Source organism: Equus asinus, unplaced genomic scaffold (genome assembly GCF_041296235.1).
Source record: "Equus asinus isolate D_3611 breed Donkey unplaced genomic scaffold, EquAss-T2T_v2 contig_193, whole genome shotgun sequence".
In the NCBI taxonomy this organism is placed as follows: domain Eukaryota; kingdom Metazoa; phylum Chordata; class Mammalia; order Perissodactyla; family Equidae; genus Equus; species Equus asinus.
Window position 1 is genome coordinate 1,194,238 of NW_027224842.1, and position 23,523 is coordinate 1,217,760.

Below are 23,523 nucleotides of genomic sequence, written 5' to 3' on the forward strand. Positions count from 1 at the left end.
AGGACCTAGAACTAGGATATACAACTATGTACTACTGGGGCTTTGGGGAGAAAAAAAATAGGTTGCAGGATGACAGCTGGCCAGATGTAAAGAGTGCCAAGTCATAGACTAGCCTCCTTTCAGAACTACACAGATATAGAAAAGTAGACTTAATATCAGCAAGTAGGATTTCTTGGAAGGCCAGAATAAGTTTCCAAATGCCTTCTAAAACTTCCTAGATCTGTGACTGGGAGTCACAGACATTTGTATTGTAGCAACCCCACATGGAGTGTCCTGCTCTCACCCAGCAGTGTGAGGCCCCTGCAGTTCCCAGTATGCATGCAAGGCCTGCTGTATGCACAGAAAAGCTGCATCCAGAAGCACTTCAGACACTGTCACAGATTCATAGTTTCGAACAGGTTTTAAAAATGCCAAAAGGCAGAATTTGTAGATGTGCCTCTGTTACATAGCCTATACTGCCAAAATTTTATTATTTAAATTAGAATTATATTTCTAATATAATGAGGATAAATTAGAATTATGTTTACTTCAAAATATTAGAAGTGAAAGTTCAGTAAGGTTATTTTCCCCTTTTTATGATATTTGTCTGATATTTAGATAAAAACTTTCCTAAGATTCAGGAGATTCAATGCTTATTTTTCACACAGGAAATTCTCAAAGATTTTTCGGAATGTGACTTCCACAGCGTAAAGATGGAATTTCAACAAGTACTGAGTAATAGGAAAGAAATGACCCAGTTTTTGGAAGAGTGGTTGAATACTCATTTTGATATAGAAAAGCTTAAAAATGGCATCCAGAAAGAAAATGATAGGATTTGTGAAGTCAATATCTTTTATAATAAAAAGATAATTGTAAGTAGTACTTTTTTTGTGCTCATTCTTTTTTTTTGTTTGCTTTAATTTTTCTGCCTCATTCTTAAAAAGACTTAGAGCAACTTAATTTTAAGTATATTTTCTTTCATTTATTTGTATATGCTTCTTTATTTTTTTATTTGAAAAAGAGTGACTGTAAATGTGTTCTTCCTCTAACACATTTTGCTTCCTTAAGGTAATTAAATATATCAACTTGTAAAGAAGATAATAAAATGTTGCAGTATAACAATCCATTTCCACTGGTGAAACCTCAAATCTTGCCATTTTCCTCTGTCCTTTCTCGCTTCCGTAGGACCTGAGCTTTTTCCCCCAAGTATCCTCAAACAAGGTGAGATGCTAGCCTGTTTCAGGGCTGTGGGCAGCACCTGTGGTCAAGCCAAAGACAGCTCTAGTCCACTAATTAGTGAGGCCTTGTGCTTCTCACCTCGGTGCTGTTGCTATCATACGTGCTGATCCTTCAACTGTGAGGTTCAAACATGTGGTTTGTATCATTGTTCCCAAGGTGACCAGCCCTTGTGGACAGATTCATATGAACCAAGATTGCTTGAGATCAGTTTTATTAATTTGTTTTACTTTCCACTGATGAGAAGATTCATTCGGCTTTCTGAAGTAATCTCTACCTCATACACCTGGTAAAATTGTCATTAATCAGAAAGTTGCTTGTTATATAGGCAGTTGGAGCAAAGGGAGCTAGATTAATATTATAGCTCCTAAGATTGGTTTTATATTTCATTTGTTTGGGTAGTTCTTTCCTGACACTTTAATTTCATCTGGAAACTATACTTAAATCACATTGAAATGTAGATAACATTTTTAAAAAAGGTTTTCCTGTGGATAGTGAATCCCATTTGTCGAATACCCCAAGCTAGCAAAACAGTAAATGAGCTTTTAAAATAAAAAAAAATGGTCCACAATCAATGAAGAAAAGCATAAAACCAGTGTTTGGGATAAGATAATTTCCATATAATTCAGTGTTTTTCTCATAATATTGAGGGCTCACTTGTGGTTAGAAAGTAGAGATTTCTGCTCTGTGGATCAGCATGGATATGTGGCTTCTTCCACCATCTGAGCATAGCAATTGATAACTTGGTGTGGTGTGGGGTCAGTAGTCCAGAACCAAGGAGAGTCCAGGGTGCCAGCAAGAACACAACTAATTTAGGATCCGCATCTCACAGAACTACCATAAAGCCACAAAGAAAGATACAGGTAAGGCCAAGAAGGCATTCATGATGAGAGCAAAAAGTACATCCCATAAGAATAGGAAGTAAAAAGATGATAGAAGCAATTTCAGAGTGAGTCAGCCTTTGATGTAACGAGGGTATGGATTGGCTGTTACTCCCTGCACGGAAATAGAAGATTTTCAGATTACGAAAAGTCAGTAAATTTTTTTCCTTATAAACACTGAGGTTTGAAATGAAAGAGGAAAATAGATTGTTATTAAGTTTACTGGGTATGCTCTGCTATTAGATGTCAGTTAATGTTTATATATGACATTATATATGTCATAACATACATAATGATTTTAACCTGACCAGTTCTTCAGATTCCTCTTCATATGTCAGTGCTGATCTAATAGAATGAGATTATCATCTTGCAAATCAATATGAATCCTCTCTAGTCCTTATTCTTCTTTTATTCTCATAATCAATATCCAGCGTCTTCTGAAATGTCAGGAACTGGTGCAAGCCACAAAGAATGTTCACATTCTTTTAAAGTACTATTCTAGAATGTTCTGAATAATGAATTTCAACATATGCCTTGTCCTAGAACTCTAGTATTTTCCATAGTGGTTTTTTTAATACGTAATTCATTTTAGAAGCTATAGTGTTGTCTTTACTACTCAATAGGCTATAATAAATGAATCAACAGAGTTTGAGGAAAGAAATGTGACCATCACCAAAGAATGGGAACATGACCTGAAATCAGTGAAAGAGAAAAATGAAAAACTGTTGAAAAACTATCAAACTTTGAAGATCTCTCGAACATCTGGTGCCCTTGTTAATCCTACTACACAAGGCGATAAGAATCTTCATGTCACATCAAGAGCTACACAACTAACCACAGAGGTATGAGATTTCTTATAAGATGTTTTTCAATTTGCAGCTTCATTGTAGAGTTAAAGATGTATCATATGTAACATTTCAGAGCAAAATCACAGTATTGAAGGTATTAGGGAACATGCATGATGGACTTGTTTTTTAAATATAGTTCTATTGGGGCGCTCACTCAACTAATTATAAAGCTACATGTTACATAAGATCTTACCTTTGAATTATAAAATAGAAGTAACTCATGCCTTAATTTGATTAATAGGTATGTATACCACTTAAGGTGTTATTACCATACATTATAAGTTTTCTAAATCATGTGACTTTCTATTAAATTATAATCTATGTCTATAGTACCAAACTAGTTTAGAGAGAAAGAGCAATTTAGCTTTTCTCTAATTATCATCAGTGTCTTTAATATTGGTTAATGTGATCAAAACAAAAATGGAAGAGGCTAAAAGTATAATAAATTTCTTATACAGATTAACCTGTGCCCAAGAATCAGTACATTATTTGAATAATCCAATAACTGTATTAACTGCCCTTACTTGGGAATCTGTACAGCAAACACGCTGTTTTATTTTGTTAGCACACACGTCTTAGTGGGGAACCCGAGTGAATTACAACTTAGCATTTTTACCAAAATAAATATTTATAATAAAACATCAACTGCCAGTTTAATAATTATTACTAGTGGAAACTAGAAGATCACTAATATAGAGTTTATTGATTTGCTGATCACTACAGACCTCAGTCAGCTGTAGAGGTAAAAATAGTGGAAATATGAAACCCATCTTCCAAAGCAATAAGATAAACAAGCACAAGGAAATCCCATTTTCAATGACCCCAGGAAATACCCCATCAGATAATAAATCGTATGTTATTAGTTTGATAATTAGGCCAAATCAGAGTAGCACAGAGCAGGTCAGTGATGTGGAGGTAGAGCAGTGGGGCAGGCAGAGAGTTGGGCAGTCCACCCAAACAAGTAGGAGAATTCAGTGCATGACAGTAGGAGCAGTCAACTCAGGGGGGAAAGATAGTCTGCTTAATGTTTGAATCAGAACAACCAACTAGCCATCTTAGAAGAATAAGTCTGGACTCCTACCTCATTCATTAAACAAAAGTAAATTCCAGGTGGACCAAAAAGAAACGTTTTCCAGGAAAACCTGCATGTGTGTATATGTGAACAGTCTTATATTATGAACAAATTAAGATATTTTTGTACTTATAAAAAACTGGAAATAACCTAAATGTTCATTAGTAGGTGACAGGTTAACTAGTTTATAGTACCTCCATGAAATAGGATATATTTACCCATGAAAACAAAAATGCGAGAGATCTATGTGTTGATAATGAAAAGATCTGGAAAATATATTATCAAGTGAAAATAAAATTTTTAATTTTTTAAAAAGCAGGAGGCCAGCCCCATGGCATAGTGGTTAAGTTTGCATGCTCTACTTCGGCGGCCCAGTTCATGGTTCAGATCCCAGGCACGGACCTACACCACTCATTGGCAGCCATGATGTGGCAGCAATCCACATATAAAATGGAGGAAGATTGACATAGATATTAGCTCAGGGCTAATCTTCCTCAAGCAAAAAAAGAGGAAGTTAGCTCAGGGCTCATCTTCCTCAGCAATAAAAACCCACAAAAAACCAGAAGTATATATTTATTGTTGTTATGTGCTGTAGAGTCAGCTCTGATTCCTGGCAACTCTATGAATGAGTGATGTCCAATATCCTGTCCTCAAGAGCCCTACTCAGCTCCTGTAGACTCACGCCTATGGCTTCCTTTCTGGAATTACGCCATCTCGTATTTCGTCTTCCTCTTTTCCTGCTGCCTTTTACTTTTCATCATGTCCCCAAGGTAGGATAGTCTCAGTTTTACAATTTTTGCCTCCAGAGATAGGTCAGGCTTAATTTGCTCTTGGACCCACTTGTTCATTTTTCTGGCAGTCCAGGGTATCTGTAGAGCTCTCCTCCAACACCATATCTCAAATGAGTCCATTTTTTCCTGTCAGCCTTCTTCACTGTCCAGCTTTCGCACCCACACATAGTAATTGGGAATGCGAGGGTGTCGATAATCTTGGCCTTGGTCTCTAATGATACTCCCTTACTGTTGATGATCTTTCCTGATTCTTCCATCGCTGCCCTTCTGAGTCACAGTCTTCTCTTGATTTCTTGGCTGCGGTCTCCATTTAAACTGATGACTGAACCAAGGGAAACAAAACCTTTAACAATTTCAGTGTCTTCATGGTCTACATTAAAGTTGTATAGTTCTTCTGTAGTCATATCTGTCTTCTTCATGTTCGAATGCAGTCCTGCTTTGGCTCTTTCTTCTTTCACGCTATTCTGTGTGAACTTTCTTCTTACACACTATTGTGTGTGTGACTTACTGTTTTTGTAAACTGTATATTCACATGCGTAGATACATATAGAAAATTTCTAGAAGGATACACTTGAAAGAGTTTAGTAGTCATCGCTTTAGAGTCAGTGGGGGTTCTGAGATGGGGGAACTTAATCTTAATTATATGCCTTTGGATTTTTCCACATACTTGTATTTTTCAGCATAAAAACTAGGTAATAAAAATAAAGGGAAAGATATGTTACATGTATTCCTCTAAAGTGTCAATTAACAAATATACTTTCTGTAAGTAGTGTTAATTTAAAATGTAAGTGCCTATTTAATATGCTTAGCACCATGCTAACTAGTAAATAAAATAAGTACTAACCTTATATAAAATCTGGGCCTCTTTTAGTCCTAAATGATCAGCTTCTAAATGAAAAAAATAATACATGTATAAATTGAGTGACATTTGGAGTCTCCATCTATCCTATGTTGATGCAATCTGAAAGATTAATACCTATATATGATCTTTGTTTCATATAAACTGTGATTCTGTCTTCAAGGCACACCTTATATATGTGTGTTTTTTTTAATAGAAGATTCAAGAGCTGGAAACTTCACTACGTGAAGCTAAAGAAACTGCCATGCAAAAGGAAGACAAGATTATAAAGATGCAGAAAGAGCTTGAGATGACTAATGATATAATAGCAAAACTTCAATCACAAGTTAATGAATCAAATAAATGCCTTGAAAAAACAAAAGAAATGATCCAAGTACTTCAGGTAACTTAAAACTCATTTTATAAATAAAGGCATAATTTTATAAATTATGCATAATAAATATAAATAAATGCATACATTTATTTTCATGCCAAATAATGATTGTTTTCATCTTCCTGTAAAAATTATTTTTAAAAAACATAAATATTCTTGACAGTTTAAAATATATCTTATTTTTTTAATTTTTTTTAATTTTTTTACTGTTCAAAGTAAGGAAATTTTTTATTTTCACTTTAATTTCTGAATGCCAAAAATGTAGAGGATGTATGTTTGTATATCTCTAGTAGTATATTGAAACATTTTTTCATAAATATGTTTTTTTTTAATTTTTTATTATTGCAGTAACATTGGATTATAACATTATATAACTTTCAGGTGTACATCATAATATATTTCGAATTCTGTGTAGATTACATCATGTTCACCCCACAAAGACCAATTATCCATCACCACACGTGTGTCTAATCACCCCTTTTGCCCTTCCCCCTCCTCCCTTCCCTTCTGGTAACCACCAATCCAGTCTCTCTTGCTCTGTGTTTGTTTGTCATTTTTATCTTCTACTTATGAGTGAGATCATATGGTATTTGACTTTCTCCCTCTGACTTATTTCACTTAGCATAATACCTTCAAGGTCCATCTATGTTGTCACAAATGGCCAGATTTCATCATTGCTTATGGCTGAGTAGTATTCCATTGTGTATATATACCACATCTTCCATTCGTCCCTTGATGGGCACCTAGGTTGTTTACAAGCCTTGGCTATTGTGAATAATGATGTGATGAACATAGGGGTGCATATATCTTTTATGCCTTTGTGTTTTCAAGTTCTTTGGATAAATACCCAGCAGTGGGATAGCTGGATCATATGGTAGATCTATTCTTAATTTTCTGAGGCGTCTCCATACTGTTTTCCATAGTGGCTTCACCACTTTGCACTCCCACCAGCAATGTTTGAGGGTTCCTTTCTCTCCACATCCTCTCCAACACTTGTTGTTTCCTGTCTTGTTAATTATAGCCATTCTGACCAGAGTGAGGTGATATCTCCTTGTAGTTTTGATTTGCATTTCCCTGATAGCTAATGATGTTGAACATCTTTTCATGAGCCTGTTGGCCACCCATATATCTTCTTTGCAGAAATCTCTGTTCAGATCTTTTGCCCACTTTTTAATTGAGTTGTTGGTTTTTTTCTTGTTGAGACTTTCTTTTTATTTTTCAAAAAAATATGCTTCTTATCTAAATATTTAATACTCTGTTAGATAAGTACATTTTAAAATTATATTTTTTTCTACTTAATCCCCTGTTATTGAGTCCCACCTGGTAGCCTATGGGCTTAATCTAACCTGTTTTCTCTAGAAAGAGCAGAGTTGAAATGTTTTTGAGCTTGAATGCCGTTACACAAGTCGCACCCTCCTTCATCACAGCCTTCCTTCCTCGTCTGAGCCACAGCTACTTCTCACTCTTCTGCTACTTGGGTCGGATCCTAATAGGCATTTTGTTCACTGTTCCTGCTCCAGTGTCTCTTCTCTTCATTCCAAAATTAGAAACAAGCCAAGAATGCCTACTCTTTTCATTATTTAACATTGTTCTAAAAATTCTGGTTCTTTCAATGAGACATGAAACAGAGAGGCAAGAGAAAATAATCTTAATTTTGTTTTTAGAAATTGTTAGTATAGCTAAAAACCAAGAAAATCAACTGTAAAGCTTTAAAATCTTTGAGAGTAATTTTTTAATACTTCAAATAACTAAATGATCACATTTTTATTCATTCAACAAGTATTTGTTGAATACCTACTATGTGTTGGTCATTGTTCTAGATGCCATGTGTACTGCAATGGAAAAAAAATAAAGCCTCCTTGAAGAGGCTTACATTCTGCTTCATGAAGTCAGAAAATAAACAAGTATATATGTTTGTTAAACGGTGAGAAGTGCAATGGAAAAATATTAAGCCAGACAGAGGTATATAGGTGCAGGGTGAGAGTGGGTGTGAGTAGGAGTGTGATTTTGTAAGGGGAGTTGAGGAGAGCCGCACAATTAAGATGACGAAGTGATGGTGTGAGCTGTCTGGTAGGGAAGGGCCTTCTAGGCAAAAGAAGTAGCAAATGCGAAGGCCGCAACACAGAAGTAGTTGAGATGTATTCAAGGAAACAGCAAGAAAGCCAGCGTCTCCTGAGCAGCGTGGGCAAGGATAGAAGGGGAAATAGGTGAGAAGTAGCAGAGAGCCAAATCATAAAGCATCTTGAAAGCTATTTGTAAGCACTTTGGGTTTTATTCTGGATGAGATGGGAAGTCATCAGAGGATTTTGGCAAAATGATATAGTCTGACTTAAATTTTTAAAGGCTGCCCTTTGAAAATAGAATCCAGGAAGGCGTGTTTGTTAGTGACGTGCCAGCTCCTACAACAAAGGGAACCACAAAATGCAATGGCTCAAACAAAACAGAAGCTTATTTCACACGTAAAAGTGTGGGTTCCAGCTTGGCAAGTGGCTCCTTTCCACATGGTCATTCAGAGGCCCCCGTTTCTCCCATCTTGTTTCTCCAGCACTTCCTTGGTGCTGTTTTCATCTGCATGGTTAAAGCCCAGTTGTAAGCTGTCCGTGCTCAGGCTCACAGAAAAGGGACAAGATGGAGAAGCTAAAAATTGTCTTAAAATCTGTACTCATAAAGGCTCTGGCCCAGAAGTGGCACATGTCTCTTCCTCTCATATTTCTTTTTTTTTGCAAAATATTTAGATTCAATTTATCAAAGAGAAAGCCAAACACGTACCTCTCGTATTTCTTGGAGTCAGAGATGATTCCAAAGTTTTTGGCCTGAGCAGCCAAGAAGATAGAGTTGCTACATACGGAAATGGGAAAGACTGCCAGAAGAGGAAGTTTGAAACCAGGAAAGTTCAGTTTTGGACATGCTGAATTGGAAATGCCCACTGGGGACACCCAAGTTGAGATATGACTTAGGCAATTGAATATCTGAGTCTGAGCAAGATATAGGCGAGAGGTTTAAGTTTGGGGAATCATCAGCGTATAAAAATCATGAGACTGGACGAGGGCATAAGCATAATGGAGAGGAGATGTGGAGTAACCAAATGATACTGAGATGGAGCAGCCAGTGAGTGAAAAAGAAAAGGGGGTCTGGGCAACAGAGTGGTTCCAGTTTCTTCATATAAGTGAAGCTAGTGTTTCAAGAAAAAGGGAGTAAGCGACAAATTTCTCCACACTCAGTATAGATTGGTACAGGTGTCTATGGAGAGAGGAATATCTTTCCTGCATACTAAAAGTAACCATTTAGATAATATAATAGAGTATGCCATTGTACAGCATCCATGAGGAAAGAAAACAAAGTATAGGGTATCCATAAAATCTTTATACAGTTTGAATTTTTAAGAATCTGTTTCTGTATTTTATATAAATATTCTATAAAATGCAACAGTATATTTAACTCGAGATTTGGCATAGTAAAATGCAAAGATATTAACTTTTAACCTATTCACCACTATTTTAATTCACCTGGATATAGCTGTCCAATATAATGTAGGGTTTATTAAGTGAATATAGAAGAAAGTAATTTGAACAAATGACTCATTAACAGTTTTGTTTAAATCTTGATACATTTCCTCTGTTGTATCTTTACAAATTATTTATATCAAGTAGCAGTAAATTTGTTAAAAATTCAAACTGTGCTAGTACTTTAGGGACATCCTGCACAGTGGGAAAAAAAGATCTTATTTATAACTGGCACAAAATATAAAATGCTCAAGTGACTAACCTTAACAAAAAATGAGACAACATATATGAAAAGAACAACAAAACTCTAAAAGGAAATATAGGAGAGCATGTGGTTTAAAATAAGAAATATGCCATTTCCTAGGTTGTAACCTAAATACTGTACAACCATCAGTTTTTCCCAAATTAATTTCTAAAGTTAATGTAATTCAAATCAGAATCTCAAAGGAATTCTTTTTCTGGTAGAGCAAAGAAAGTTTCTCAGCAGACTCCATCTAAAATAGGATGAGCAGGTGCTGTTCACTGAGAACACAGGCGCTCAGACTCCTCAGGCGGCTAGAGGATGTTTAAGGCTGTCAGCGCTTCTGAGTGCAGCTTGGGCACACGTCATGTGTTTGAAATAAGGAATTCTCACTGTCTTTCATTTCTAAGAGAGTATTTCCAATTTCAATTTCTTTTACTCAAGAATTGTTTTAAAACTGTTATATATGACTAATTTATTTCATTATATTGTGGCAAAAAAATTACTGCAATTTCTCCATTTTTAGAATATATTGAAATTTTCTTTTAGGTGTCATAAATGAATAAATATTTTTAGAGTTCTTTGAACTTTTAAATCAAAATGTATACAAGTAGATCAATGGAACAAAATAGAGAGCCCAGAAATATATACACACAAATATAGTCAGGTCATCTTTGACAAAAGAGCAAAGGCAATTCAATGGAAAAGGATAGTCTTATCAACTAGCGGTGCTGAACAACTGGACACCTTTCACAAAAATTAACTCAATTGATTGTAACCTAAATCTAAAACACAAAACTAGAAAATGCCTAGAAGATAACGTAGGAGAAAATCGAGGTGACCTTGGGTTTGGCGTTGACTTTTTTTACATACAACACCAAAAGCATAATCTATGAAGGAAAAAAATTGATAAACTGGACTTCATTTAAATTAAAAATGTTTGCCCTATGAAAGACAAGCCACAGACTGGAAGAAAATCTTTGCAAAACACATATCTTTCAAGAACTGTTATCCAAAATATACAAAGAACTCTTAAAACTCAATAATTAGAAAGCAAACAGCCTGATTTAAAAATAGGCAATGGATCTGAACAGACACTTCACCAGAGAAGATACACACATGGCAAATAAGCATATGAAAAGATGCTCCACATCATATGTCATTAGAAAATTGCAAATTAAAAAACAATGAGATACCACTGTACATCCACTGTATCTCAAAATATAATGGCCAAAATCCGGAACACTGACTACACTAAATGCTGGCAAGGAGTGGGGCCAGGAGCTCTTGCTCACTGCTGGTGGGAATGCAAGTGGTACAGTAGCCACTTTAGAAGAGAGTTTGGCAGTTTCTTACAAAACTGACACCACTCCAGCCAGTCATATGCTCAAGGAGTCCCTGATATCAGCATCTGGTCCAGAAAGCCAGGGTATTTTACTGGTGCCATGACTGAGCAAATACTGGGCTCCTCCCAGAATGGGCTTATCTGACCTAGTCAGCAACCTCCTTAAGCTGAGCATCTCAGCTTTGGAAGCTTGCATCTTTTTAGTCTTTGCTAACTACGTGTGTGTGCAAATGTTTTTATAGGCACTGGGGGTAACGCCTAGAGGAATGAAGAGCTCTCTGGGTCCCTATTTAGATGGGTTTATTTTTGTATTCAATATATAATAGTAATCCATAGTATGGCTGTGGTAACAGCAATAAAAGAAATGAATGATTTATTCAGCAATAATAAGAAATGAGCCATCAAGCCACAAAAGACATGGAGGAACCTTAAATGCACATTGCTAATTTTAAAAAGCCCATCTAAAAACACTGCATACTGTATGACATTCTGGAAGAGGCAAAACTAGGCGAACAGGAAAAGATCAATGATTACTAAGGGTTCTGGGGGAGGGTGGAGGGATGGATAAGTGGAGCACAGGAGATTTTTAGGGCAGTGAAACTATTCTGCATGATACAGTGATGATGAACACGTGTCATACATTTGTCAAAACCCATGGACTATACAATGCAAACAATAGACTCTAATGTAAACTGTGAACGTCAGTTAATAATGTATCGATATTGGCTCATCATTTGTAACAATCATACCACACTAAGATGTTAATAATAGGAGAAACTAGGGGAGGACACGGGTATTACCGGGACTCTATGTACTCTGCTCAATTTGTCTATAAACCTAAAATTGCTCTAAAAAGTTAAACCTATTTATTAAAAAAGATTTTTGTATATGTTTGTATGTATATATGACTGATTTTTTTTCTGAGTCGAAGTAGATGTATGGCTAGATTGAACCAACCTTGAGTACAGAATATCCCCAATAATGTTATATAATATTTTGTGCCTTGAATTCAGTTCTACTTTGATATTTATATTACTGTTCATCTCTTGTCTTATTTTCCTGATTTACCTTTATCTACCCATTTCATTCGTTTCAACCTTTCTGTTTCATTTTGTTTAAGTATATTGTTTTTTAATTGGGAAAAATATTTGTTTTAAGAAATAGAAGTCATAGGTTTTCTAATTACACATTAGCTTCCAATAGCTTCACATGTACTTCACATCAAATATCTATTTGTTACTCATTTTAGGGTTAAAATTTGTGCCTTTCCTCCTTTTCATATGTTTGGAGTTTGCTGTTTTAAAATGTTCCTACTATATTAGGTAGTTAACAAGTCTTTGAAACTGCTCTAAAATTACTTTATTTCTCTTTTCTCTAAAACCTTTAGGACAAAGTTGCTTTAGGAGCTAAGCCCTATAAAGAAGAAATTGAAGAGCTCAAAACAAAGCTGGTGAAAATAGACCTAGAGAAGATGAGAAATGCCAAGGAGTTTGAAAAGGAGTATGTCTTTGTCTTAATTGAATATGACTTTAGTAGCTTAAACTTCCTTTCTAAACTGTATAAATTTAAAATATATTAAGATATTGTTATTGCTTTTTATAAAATAAATACAAACATCTACAGATTTTAAAGTTATTAAATTCTCATTATGTATGCAAAGGTTTTGAAAACAAGCACAATTCTGATCAATTACTGACATACTATGTCTTTGGATACTTCTTGTTCAATCATATAGGAACAGCTTAAAAATGGCCTTTTTTGTTTGAAAGTGAATATTAAGAACGTGTGTGTGTTTTTAGCAGTTTGTCTAAGGTTTCTGTTGGTTCTCTTAATTTCATTTGTTCTTCCTATTGTATTTTTGTGTAAGGTTTTATTTCCTTTTAAATTGTAGTACTTAGTGCCCAAGAGCATATTCCCTTTTTATTGATTTATTTATGTATAGTACCATATACAATAGCATGCCTAAAGTTCTTTGTGGTATAGCATAATGAAAAGAACATTAAACAGAGAGTCAAGGAAACTGAATTAGAAATATAATGTTGCCACTTATTAATATGTCACCTCTGACTCCTCACACTTTTTATTCTTCCTGTAAATGTTTAATAAATGTTTAATGATGATATCTAATTTTGCCCAAAAAGTCGCACTCTGAATCTTCATGCATTCTAACCAGCCTTCTATTGATAGGACTGTTGGTTTTAGTGGAGCATCATTAAAAAGGCAATTTTAGTGGCCAGCCCAGTGGCACGGTGGTTAAGTTTGCACATTCCGCTTCGGTGGCCCAGGGTTCACCATCCTAGGTGTGGACCTACACATCACCTGTCAAGCCATGCTGTGGTAGGCATCCCACATATAAAGTAGAGGAAGATGGGCACCGATGTTAGCTCAGGGCCAGTCCTCCTCAGCAAAAAGAGGATTGGTGGCAGATGTTAGCTCAGGGCTAGCTAATCTTCCTCAAAAGAAAAAAATTTTTTTAAATAAATGCAAAGCAATTTTATATAGAATAGAATCAGCAGATACTTTCAGTCTCTAAGAAAGGCAGAAAGTCTCATAATTTAGCATTGCCAATTAACACTCAAGCAAATAATTAACAGAATGTCTTTTTCTCCTGGGTGCAATGAGCAGACTGTGACCTCTGACTGTGTCACCTCAGATCAGAGCTGCAGTCGAGTGTGCTTTCCTTACAGTGTATACAGAAGGTGCTTTTGGTTTTACGCTTTGGTAATTGTTGTACCTTCAAGAGGTTTCTAGGACCTCATGATAACAACCCAATTATTTGTTTTATGGTGCCCCTGAATGTAATTTTGCTCAATATCCAGTTAATGATACCTATTGGGCTTTCAGAAATTTTAAAAGAATTGGTTTCTCAATGTTAAAAAAAAATTGCCCCTGCAGCCAAACAGAACACTTCCAATTTGATGGTGTTATTTATGGCTATAAAGTGCATGATACCAGGGGGTATCGTGAGGGCTTACCTACTGCTGCTTATGCATATCATATCAATGTGATGTATCTTATCAGAAAATTCTTGACAGCAGTTCTGTTTATTCTTCCATTAAAAATTAGTTGCTGGCCTTTTACATATTTCTGTTGTTATTCTTAATAGAATTACTTGTACAAAAGCCACTGTAGAACATCAAAAAGAAGTTATAAGGCTATTGAGAGAAAATCTTAGACGAAATCAGCAGGCCCAAGATACTTCAAGTAAGTAGAAAATGCTGATATTTCCAGATCTTTTTCCATCTTACTTCTCAGTATACTTACACATTTTGAAGACTGCTACTATATATATGACAGTCAAGAATAAACCTGTTAATCACTAATTTATAAAGAACTATTTTTAAAATGAATTCATTGAGATCATATTTATCCTGTGATACCTCCTTAAGTTTCCTGTAATCTCAACTATTTATCCATTATAGATTCTTAAAAACTATGAATGTAACCTGTGCGCTATCAGATCTTTACATATCAGTGAAGATACCTTCAGTAGTATACAAGAATGACTTACCTGTCAAGGTAGACGTACCCTTCCCAATAAAACACAAGCATATCTTAATAGATTTTAACCATGTGCACTGTAAAAACATAGTCAGTATACAGTAAATATTATCCTACTTGTTGTTGGTACTGAAAATACAGACTTGATGCTTACTGGCAAACTCTTTGAAACTTATCTTAGATACAGTTTTCAAATCTAATCATCAAATTTCTGCATATACATTCCTCAAACTGTATCTTTTCCCATATTTCTGTCTCTTATGTTTCATTTGAAAAGAGAGAATGCTGAACAGTACTTGGGGCAGCTTTGTGTAGTGGGTCCAGCATCGAAATAACGTCACGAACAGTTCTCTAAGCTGACTGCCCTCACTTAACAGCCTGTGAAATCATGAGGAGAACGCCTGACCTTCTAGATTGGATATAGACTTGTAAGGATCAGGCTAAAAGTTGTGTGTGAAAGCACACTGAAAATTCTAAATGTCAGGCAAATGCAAGATGATGTTTGTGTGTATTATTGTCCACGCATTGTCTGGTGCTTGTTTAGTTTGAACTGCCCTAGTGTCCATTGCAGGATAATTGCAGCTCCTACCTGGAAAACTTCAAGGGGTAAAAATAGAACTTTTGTTGTTAGAGAAGGGTCAGGATGATTCCTTCTAATTTGTGACTTTCAGGTACGTGTTATACCTGAATTCAGAATAATTCAAAAGGAAATGGACATTGAGTGTCTTCCCCACACTCATCTTGCCCCTCCCTTGTAAACAGTCAGTGACCCAGTGGATCATTCCACTTTCTAAGCACCTCACACTTTTATGCAATTTTACCTAAAATTTACAAAACAGTTCTTTACATTACTTGTACACATATGGTGTAAAATACTGAATAGTATATTCTTTAATAGCAGTCTAAGGTTTATTTAGTTAACAAATACGTGTTGAGTATTGGGAGCACATTGACTGCCTTGGGGTGGACCCCACACACGCTGTGTGGTGGAAGCAGCCCTCCAGGGGACCCCACTGGCGTCGAGAGTAGACAGTGAAGGGCAGCTCCGACTGCTGCCGTCACCGTGAGTGATCCTAGCAGGTGGTGGTGGTGGAGGTAGTGGGTGGAGAGAAGCAGGGGTTCCACAGATACTTAGAATCCATGATGGAATTGGCATAGGAGGTGAGGGAAGAGGAGGAAGTCAAGGGTGACGTTCAGGGAGATGGTGCTGAGATGTTTTGTTTTTTATAGTGATTTATTGAACTTACTAATGTTTCCTTTATTGTGAACTTTGGAGATAATTAAAATTATCACCTGTCTGTGTGTTTGCCTCCCACAGTGATATCAGAACATACTGATTCTCAGCCTTCAAGGAAACCCTTAACCTGTGGGGGTGGCAGCGGCATTGTACAAAGCACAAGAGCTCTTATTTTGAAAAGTGAATATATACGGCTAGAAAAGGAAATTTCTAAGTTAAAGCAGCAAAATGAACAGTTAACAAAGCAAAGGAATGAAATGTTAAGGTAAGATCTGCTTACCTGATACAGGAATTATGCTTATGGTGGTACGTGTGGGAGAGGATGATGCCTACACATGCATATATATTTTTTGCAGTGGGCAACCCCTCACACATATAGGGGAAGTAATTTTTAGAGCTCATGTAATGTGTCTTTTTTAAAAGGAATGAGAATATGGTAGCACCATTCCAGAGGTTTGCTATCCATCAACTGACCTTTTTTTTTTCCTGAGGAAGATTCGCCCTGAGCTAACATGCCAATCTTCCTCTATTTTTAGTATGTGGGCTGCCAGCACAGCATGGCCACTAACAGAGTGATGTGGGTCCACACTCGAGAACCAAACCCAGGCTGCCAAAGTGGAGTGCCCGGAACTTAACCACTAGGCCACAGGGCTGGCCCATCAACTGATTTTAGCTAAGCCTGTTTTTAACTAAGCCAAGAACCAAAAAGTAAACCAAGATCTTTGAGGGGAGCTTAAATATGCCACAAATATGCCCAAGTCAGTGAGGCTTTACTCAAAGGAGAATCCCTGAGGTCCATTATTGTAGCCCATTAACCTTTATAAACAGTTGTAAAAAATTTGATTAATTGGCTTCTACCAAAGATTAGAATCTTGTGCTAATCTTTACTAATGATGCAATAGAAGAAAAATAGGCATTAAATAAATATGCAAATAGCTACTGTTCTGTGTGAGGCTATTAAACAACAAAAAAAGCAAACAGGACATTATGAAAGGGTCCAACAGAGGGATCAGACCTTATCTAGATGTGGGGAGGGGCGGTGATCAAGAAACTAATATGTAAGAGTAGATCTGAAAATGAGTAGCAGTTAGGCTTGATGACAGGAGAGATGGCTAAGCCTTCTAGGCTGAGGGAACAGCATGTGCACAGGCTTTGAGTCAAAGAGGAAAGTGGAACAGAAAGACATGCAGTGTGGCCAGAGCATACAGAATGAGGCAGAGTAAGTGCAAGATGCGATGCCAGAGGCCACTGGTCCAGATTACACATTGCAGGTCATTCTGAGGCAGCTGGGGTGGTCTCCTAAATGTAACGGGAGGATTACCACCACTGGAGGATTTTAAGCTGGGGCCTAATGAGCTCATACGGCGTCTCTAGCTGCTAGAGCAGAATGGGGGGGAACCCAAAAGTGTGAGGTTGTATCAACACACTTGGCTGACTGATCAAAGAAAGGAGAGCAGGGCCTAGGATTGCTTCCCAGGCTTCTCTGAAGGAGTGAATAAATGCAGGCAGCATTTCCTGTGGGAAGCAACACTATAAGTAATCCAGAAAAGCACAGTGTAATATATCTTTTAAAATAACAAAGGTACATTAAAGATTCATCCATCCAGAAGACTAACTTATCAAATTATTGCCACAGAGTATCAGTAGATAAACCATGCTGGACGACATCACTGATTCATTTGAAACCTAATATCATACTTTTCAAGATTCTGTGATCACGGAGATTTAGTACAATTTTTCAATTTATATTGACCTGATTTCATTTTCTGAACTGTGGAAATAATCCAAACCTAGGAAGCATTAGCTTGAAATTAAAATGTAAATATGATAAAATGGTAAATTATATGTCACATATATTTTACCACAATTAAGAAAAAAAATTTTATGTAAATATGAATATATTTCTGGAATTGAGCAGTCTTACAGTCTCTTTTATTTTTCCCCACATTTAAGCAATAATCATCATCTTTCCAATGAGGTCAAAATGTGGAAGGAGAGAACTCTTAAAAGAGAAGCTCACAAAGAAGTGACTTGTGAGAATTCTCCAAAGTCTCCTAAAGTGACCGGACCAGCTTCTCAAGAGAGACAGCATACGCCTTCTCAATGCAAGGAACAGAATTTACAAGATCCTGTGCCAAAGGACTCACCAAAATCTTGGTTTTTTGATGGCCGATCAAAGTCTTTCCCAGCACCTCACCCAGTTCGCTATTTTGATAACTCAAGTCTAGGCCTCCGCCCAGGTGGGTAAATATACTGGTTACTTGGGGATCGGGGATAACGGTTGGAACTCATTTGTCACCTGTGGCCCCAAAGGGCAAGTTTAGACAAGAGAAGATGTCATGGAGAAGCTGCACTGCAGAGATGTCATTTGCTGTCTCTGTGAGAAGTTTCTCCAAAGCACAGCACTGAAGTGAAATCACTTTTTACCCCGAGGGAAGTCTTATTCTGCCTCCTGAACCTTCAACTTTTCCCTCAGATAGACAAGCAGCTCTCGAGGACACAGAGAGACACCATCCTACAAACATAACTACTTTTACTGCAAAAGACCTTCTTATCAATTCAATGGGCCAGTATTTCCAGTAGCATTATATTCATTTTACACAAGCCAGATCATAGACTTATATCATTTACTTATTCATTCAATGAACAGAAATTTTTGGTCTCCACCTATGTGTCACATATTGCACCCGGATGGTACATTGATAACCAAACCAGATATGGCCCCTGCCTTCCTGGAGTTCACAGTCTAGTGGGTATAGACGGTGATCAAGTAGTCAAAAAAGGAGGTACAGTTCTAGAGTTCAAAAGCCTATGAGTTTTTAATAGGTTGTTTTAGGAACATAAGGAAGTCTTCTTTGAAGAAGGGGACTGAGATCTAACAGGTTAAGGTGAGTTAGCTTAACAAAGAGGGGAGGGGAAGGCGATTCAGGCAGAGGGAACAGGGTCGGCCCAGCTGGGAGAGACCGTAACCAGGGGAAGGGTTGGAAAACCACGTGTGGCCAGAGCGCAGTGCACACAGGTTCCTCTGGGTGAAGTTGGTGAAGCCAGAGAGAGAAGAGCCAGATGCGCAGGACTTTGTGGGTTGTGGAGAGGAATTTTTACTTCATCCTGGGAGCATGCTAGAGGAAGCCGTTGAAAGATGTTAAAGAACAGCAGGAGAACATAATGGGTTATCAATTTGAAAACATTACCTCAGCTGTAAGGTAAACTGTATATAAGCTGTATGTTGTGTTGCAACCAAACGTGTTTTTTAATAAGATGACTTTTGCTTTCCATTTTTTTCTCAGAAGAACAAACTGCTGGAGCAGAGAGTGTGGATCCTCAGCCAGGCCCTTGGCACGCCTCCTCAGGACAAGCTGTGCCCGAGTGCAAGACTCAGTAAACTCTGCTGTCACTTTTCTAGGGGCCTAGTGTTCCTTATTTAGAAATGACTGTATTTGTTACTTTATTTTTCTATCCCTGGCAATGATGTCACAGTCCAACTTAATTTCAATTCAGTTTGCACTTTGCCATTAGAAATTGAGGCATTCCAGTCATTTAGAATGGTGATAGACTGCCTTCTTCCTGAATGTGGTAATACTTTAGAAGTTGAATTGTTTTATTTATTTATATATTTTGTGAAGAATAAAGTTATTGAAGGAAATTTCCAGTCTTTCCGTGTATACATAAAATGTATACATTTTCATTAATCTCGTAATCCACATGTGACTTAGATAATACATAAATTAAAGCATCATTTAATTAACAAAATTCCTAAACCTGGGCTCCCCGCAACACATAAAGCATCTATGGATGGGCTTCACACAATCTGTAAAACCTCTGAAATTTTATCTTTTGTGTGTGGATTCAGTTTTCTAGGATACTAGGGTCCCTACTTTCTTATAACATACTCTCTGAGAGGTCTGTTACTCTATAAGAGGTTAAGAACTGTGGTTTTAGAGAGTATCTGATAGTACTTTTATATCATATGACTTTGAAAAACCATATAAAACAGCAAGTTGCATAAGGTTTAGAACAGAGTTAGTGATTTCAAGGCATTCTTGGCTCTTTGGTAAGAAGACTTATTCAAAGGGAGAGATTATTAATTGTATCATAGCCATCACTGTTAAAGTCTATGAATTGGTTATTTCCCTTACCTTAACACACTGTCACAGGTTCACTAGGGTGAAGTGAAACTGTGCCTTCCTATAACGCTGTCCCTCAGGCCTGTCCCTTGGGAGTTTGGTTTCTCCTCTGCACCCAAACCAGACATGATTACAGAGCTGCAGGTTGATTCTCTACGATGTTCACTCCTCCACTGAATAAGAGTATTGCAAAGTAGTAGGTATGTTCACCTGGGTAATAAAACGACTTTAAGGCCATTAAAAATATAATCAGTCTTAAAAATAGATGATGACATAAAGAGATGGAAAGAGATTCCACGCACATGGATTGGAAGAATAAACACGGTTAAAATGTCCATACTACCCAAAGCAATCTACAGATGTAATGCAATCCCAATCAGAATCCCAATGACATTCTTCATGGAAACAGAACAGAGAATCCTAAAATTCGTATGGGGCAACCAAAGACGCCAAATTGCTAAAGCAATCCTGAGAAAAAAGAACAAAGCTGGAGGTACCACCATCCCTGACTTCAAAGTGTACTACAAAGCCATAGTGATCAAAATGACATGGTACTGGTACAAAAACAGACACACAGATCAGTGGAACAGAACTGAAAGCCCAGAAGGAAAACCACACATCTATGGACAGCTAATCTTTGACAAAGGAGCTGGGAACATACAATGGAGAAAGGAAAGTATTTTCAACAAATGGTGTTGGGAAAACTGGACAGCCAGATGCAAAAGAATGAAAGTACACCATTATCTCATGCCATACACAAAAATAAAATGGATCAAAGACTTGAAGATAAGTCCTGAAACCATAAAACTCCTAGAAGAAAATATAGGTAGTAGACTCACTGACATCAAACTTAAAAGGATCTTTTTGAATACCAGGTCTTCTCAGACAAGGGAAACAGAAGAAAAAAATAAGTGGGACTTCATCAGACTAAAGAGCTTCTGCAAGGCAAAAGAAACTAGGATCAAAACAAAAAGACAGCCCACCAAGTGGGAGAAAATATTTGCAAATCATATATCTGACAAGGAGTTAATCTCCATAATATATAAGGAATTCACACAACTGAACAACAAAAAGACAGCACAATCAAAAAATGAGCAGGGGATATGAACATTTTTCCAAAGAAGATATACAGATGGCCAAGAAACACATGAAAAGATGTTCAACATCACTAATCATCAGGGAAATGCAAATCAAAACTACACTAAGATACCACCTTACACCTGTTTAAATGGCTATAATCACTAAGACTAAAAATAACAAAAGTTGGAGAGGGTGTGGAGAAAAGGGAACCCTCATACACTGCTGGTGGGACTGCAAACTGGTATAGCCACTATGGAAAACAAGATGGAGGTTCCTCAGAAAACTAAAAATAGAAATACCATATCCAGTTATTCCATTACTGGGTATCTACCTAAACAACTTGCAATCAATAATCCAAAGAACATATGCACCCCTGTGTTGATAGCAGCACTATCCACAATAGCCAAGACCTGGAAGCAACCCAAGTGCCCATTGACCAATGATTGGATAAAGATGATGCGGTATATATACAATGGAATACTACTCAGCCATTAAAAGAAGACGGATCCATCCCATTTGCAACAACATGGAAGGACCTGGAGGGAATTATGCTAAGGGAAGTAAGACTGAAAAAGACAAACACCAGATGATTTCACTCACATGTGGAATATAAACAAACACATGGACAAAGAAAACAGTTCAGTGGTTACCAGGGGAAGGGGGGTGAGGGGTGGGCATAGGGGGTGAAGGAGAACACTTACGTGGTGACAGACAAGAAACAATGTACAACTGAAATTTCACAATGATGTCAACTCTTATGAACTCAATAGAAATTATATATATATATAAGATCAGTCTTCAGATATCTAGTCTAGTAGAATGTTGCTTAACTCTTGAATTTGGATATCTTTCATTCCTCAGATTTGGGAAGTTTTTGGCCATTATTTCCTCAAATAAATCTTTTGTCCCTTTCTCTTTCCTTCTGGAAGTTCCATGATGCATATATTGGTCCACTTGCTGATGTCCCATAAGTACCTTAGGCTCTCTTCACTTTTCTTTATTCTTTTTTCTTTTTTCTTCTCTAACTGAGTAATTTCATATGACCTGGTTTCAACTTATTGATTCTTCTGCTTGATCAAGTCTGCTATTGAACCCCTCTGTGAATTTTTCATTTTAGTTATTTGTATTCTTCAGCTCCAGAATTTCTGTTTGGTCCTTTTTTATAGTTTCCATCTCTTTAATATTCTCATTTTGTTTGTGCATCATTTTCCTGATTTCATTTAGCTGTCTATTGGTGTTCTCTTGTAGATCATTGAGCTTCCTTAAAACTATTATTTTCAAGTGTTTGTCAGGTATTTGTTCATAGGTCACCATTTCTTTGGAGTGGGTTTCTGGAGATTTAGTTTGTTTCTTTGATTGCATCGTGTTTCTCTGTTTCTTTGTGTGCCTTTTGATTTTTTTGCTGACTTTTATGCATTTGAAAAATAGCCACCTCTTCCAGTCTTTGTGGGCTGCTTCATACAGGGGAAGACCTTCATCAGTCAGCCCAGTTATAGACTGTGGGCCCTCTGAAAGCTTTTGGGCAGATGTGACTCTCTAGGCTTGTGTATGTGATTTGCCAATTAGAGAGGTTTGCCAGTTTCTTTTTCAGGAGCTCATAATCTCTTGCTCCCTCTAATATCTGTCTGTAGTACTGCAGCTTCTTTGGTGCTGCAGCAGGAAGCCACCCCACTCTCCTTTGTTCTCATTGGCCCCCAGGCATCCAAATTACGTCAGCTCCCATCAGCACCCCAAATCAGGTGAGATAGAAACCAGTCCCAATGGCAGCCCTCCAAAACGCTGGCACATAAGACACACGCTCTGCTCTCCTCCCTCCCTCCCTCCCGAGGATGAAGCTTCGAGTTGGGCACCTACTCCTGATGGTGCTGAGCCACGCTAGGCTCTGTCTGGTGCCAGACCATGCCAGTTCCATCAGCAGTTCGGGTCAAGTGAGACAGAAACCAGTCCTTCAGGCAGCTCTCCAAAAAGACGGAACTGTGACTGAATTTTCCTCTCTTTTCTTTCCCCTGCTCCTCACGATGGAGGAGCTGTAAGCAGGGGTGAGCTGTGCTGGCTTGGGGGAGAGGTGGTCGCAGGGAAAATGAAAGGGCTCTTCTGCCTAGTTTCAGGGTGGAAGTTGTTAGCTTTGCCCTTACCCAGGGGACTGCAACTTCTTACCTGGCTTCTGAAGTTCTCACAAAGATACTTTGGTCCATGTATTGCTGTTACGACAGTGTCTCTGTCAGGGAAAAAGAGCCGGGACTTTGTATTCCTCCGTCTTGCTGATGTCTCCCTCAGAATGTTGCTTAACTCTTATGACCTGAGTTTCAGTGTCATGATGAAAGATTGTGAAGGAACAATGATGAAAGTTAGCAATGGAAACTTGCGAGAATGTTAAAAAGCAATAAGATGGTCAGACAACACTAAAATCTGAAAAGTCAAGTCAGGACCAGAGAAGACAAAATACAGTATTG

General features: G+C 37.3%; 1 long non-coding RNA gene and 1 pseudogene across 1 annotated transcript in view; one reads left to right on the forward strand and one right to left on the reverse strand.

Annotated features, from left to right (window-relative positions):
* LOC139043187 (centromere-associated protein E-like) overlaps nt 1-19,509 on the forward strand; it is an 84,464-nt pseudogene extending 64,955 nt beyond the window's left edge.
* The window catches only part of LOC139043195 (uncharacterized), a 54,638-nt gene that overhangs the window by 28,518 nt on the left and 2,597 nt on the right, over nt 1-23,523 (reverse strand). The gene's annotated exons all lie outside the window — the stretch shown is intronic.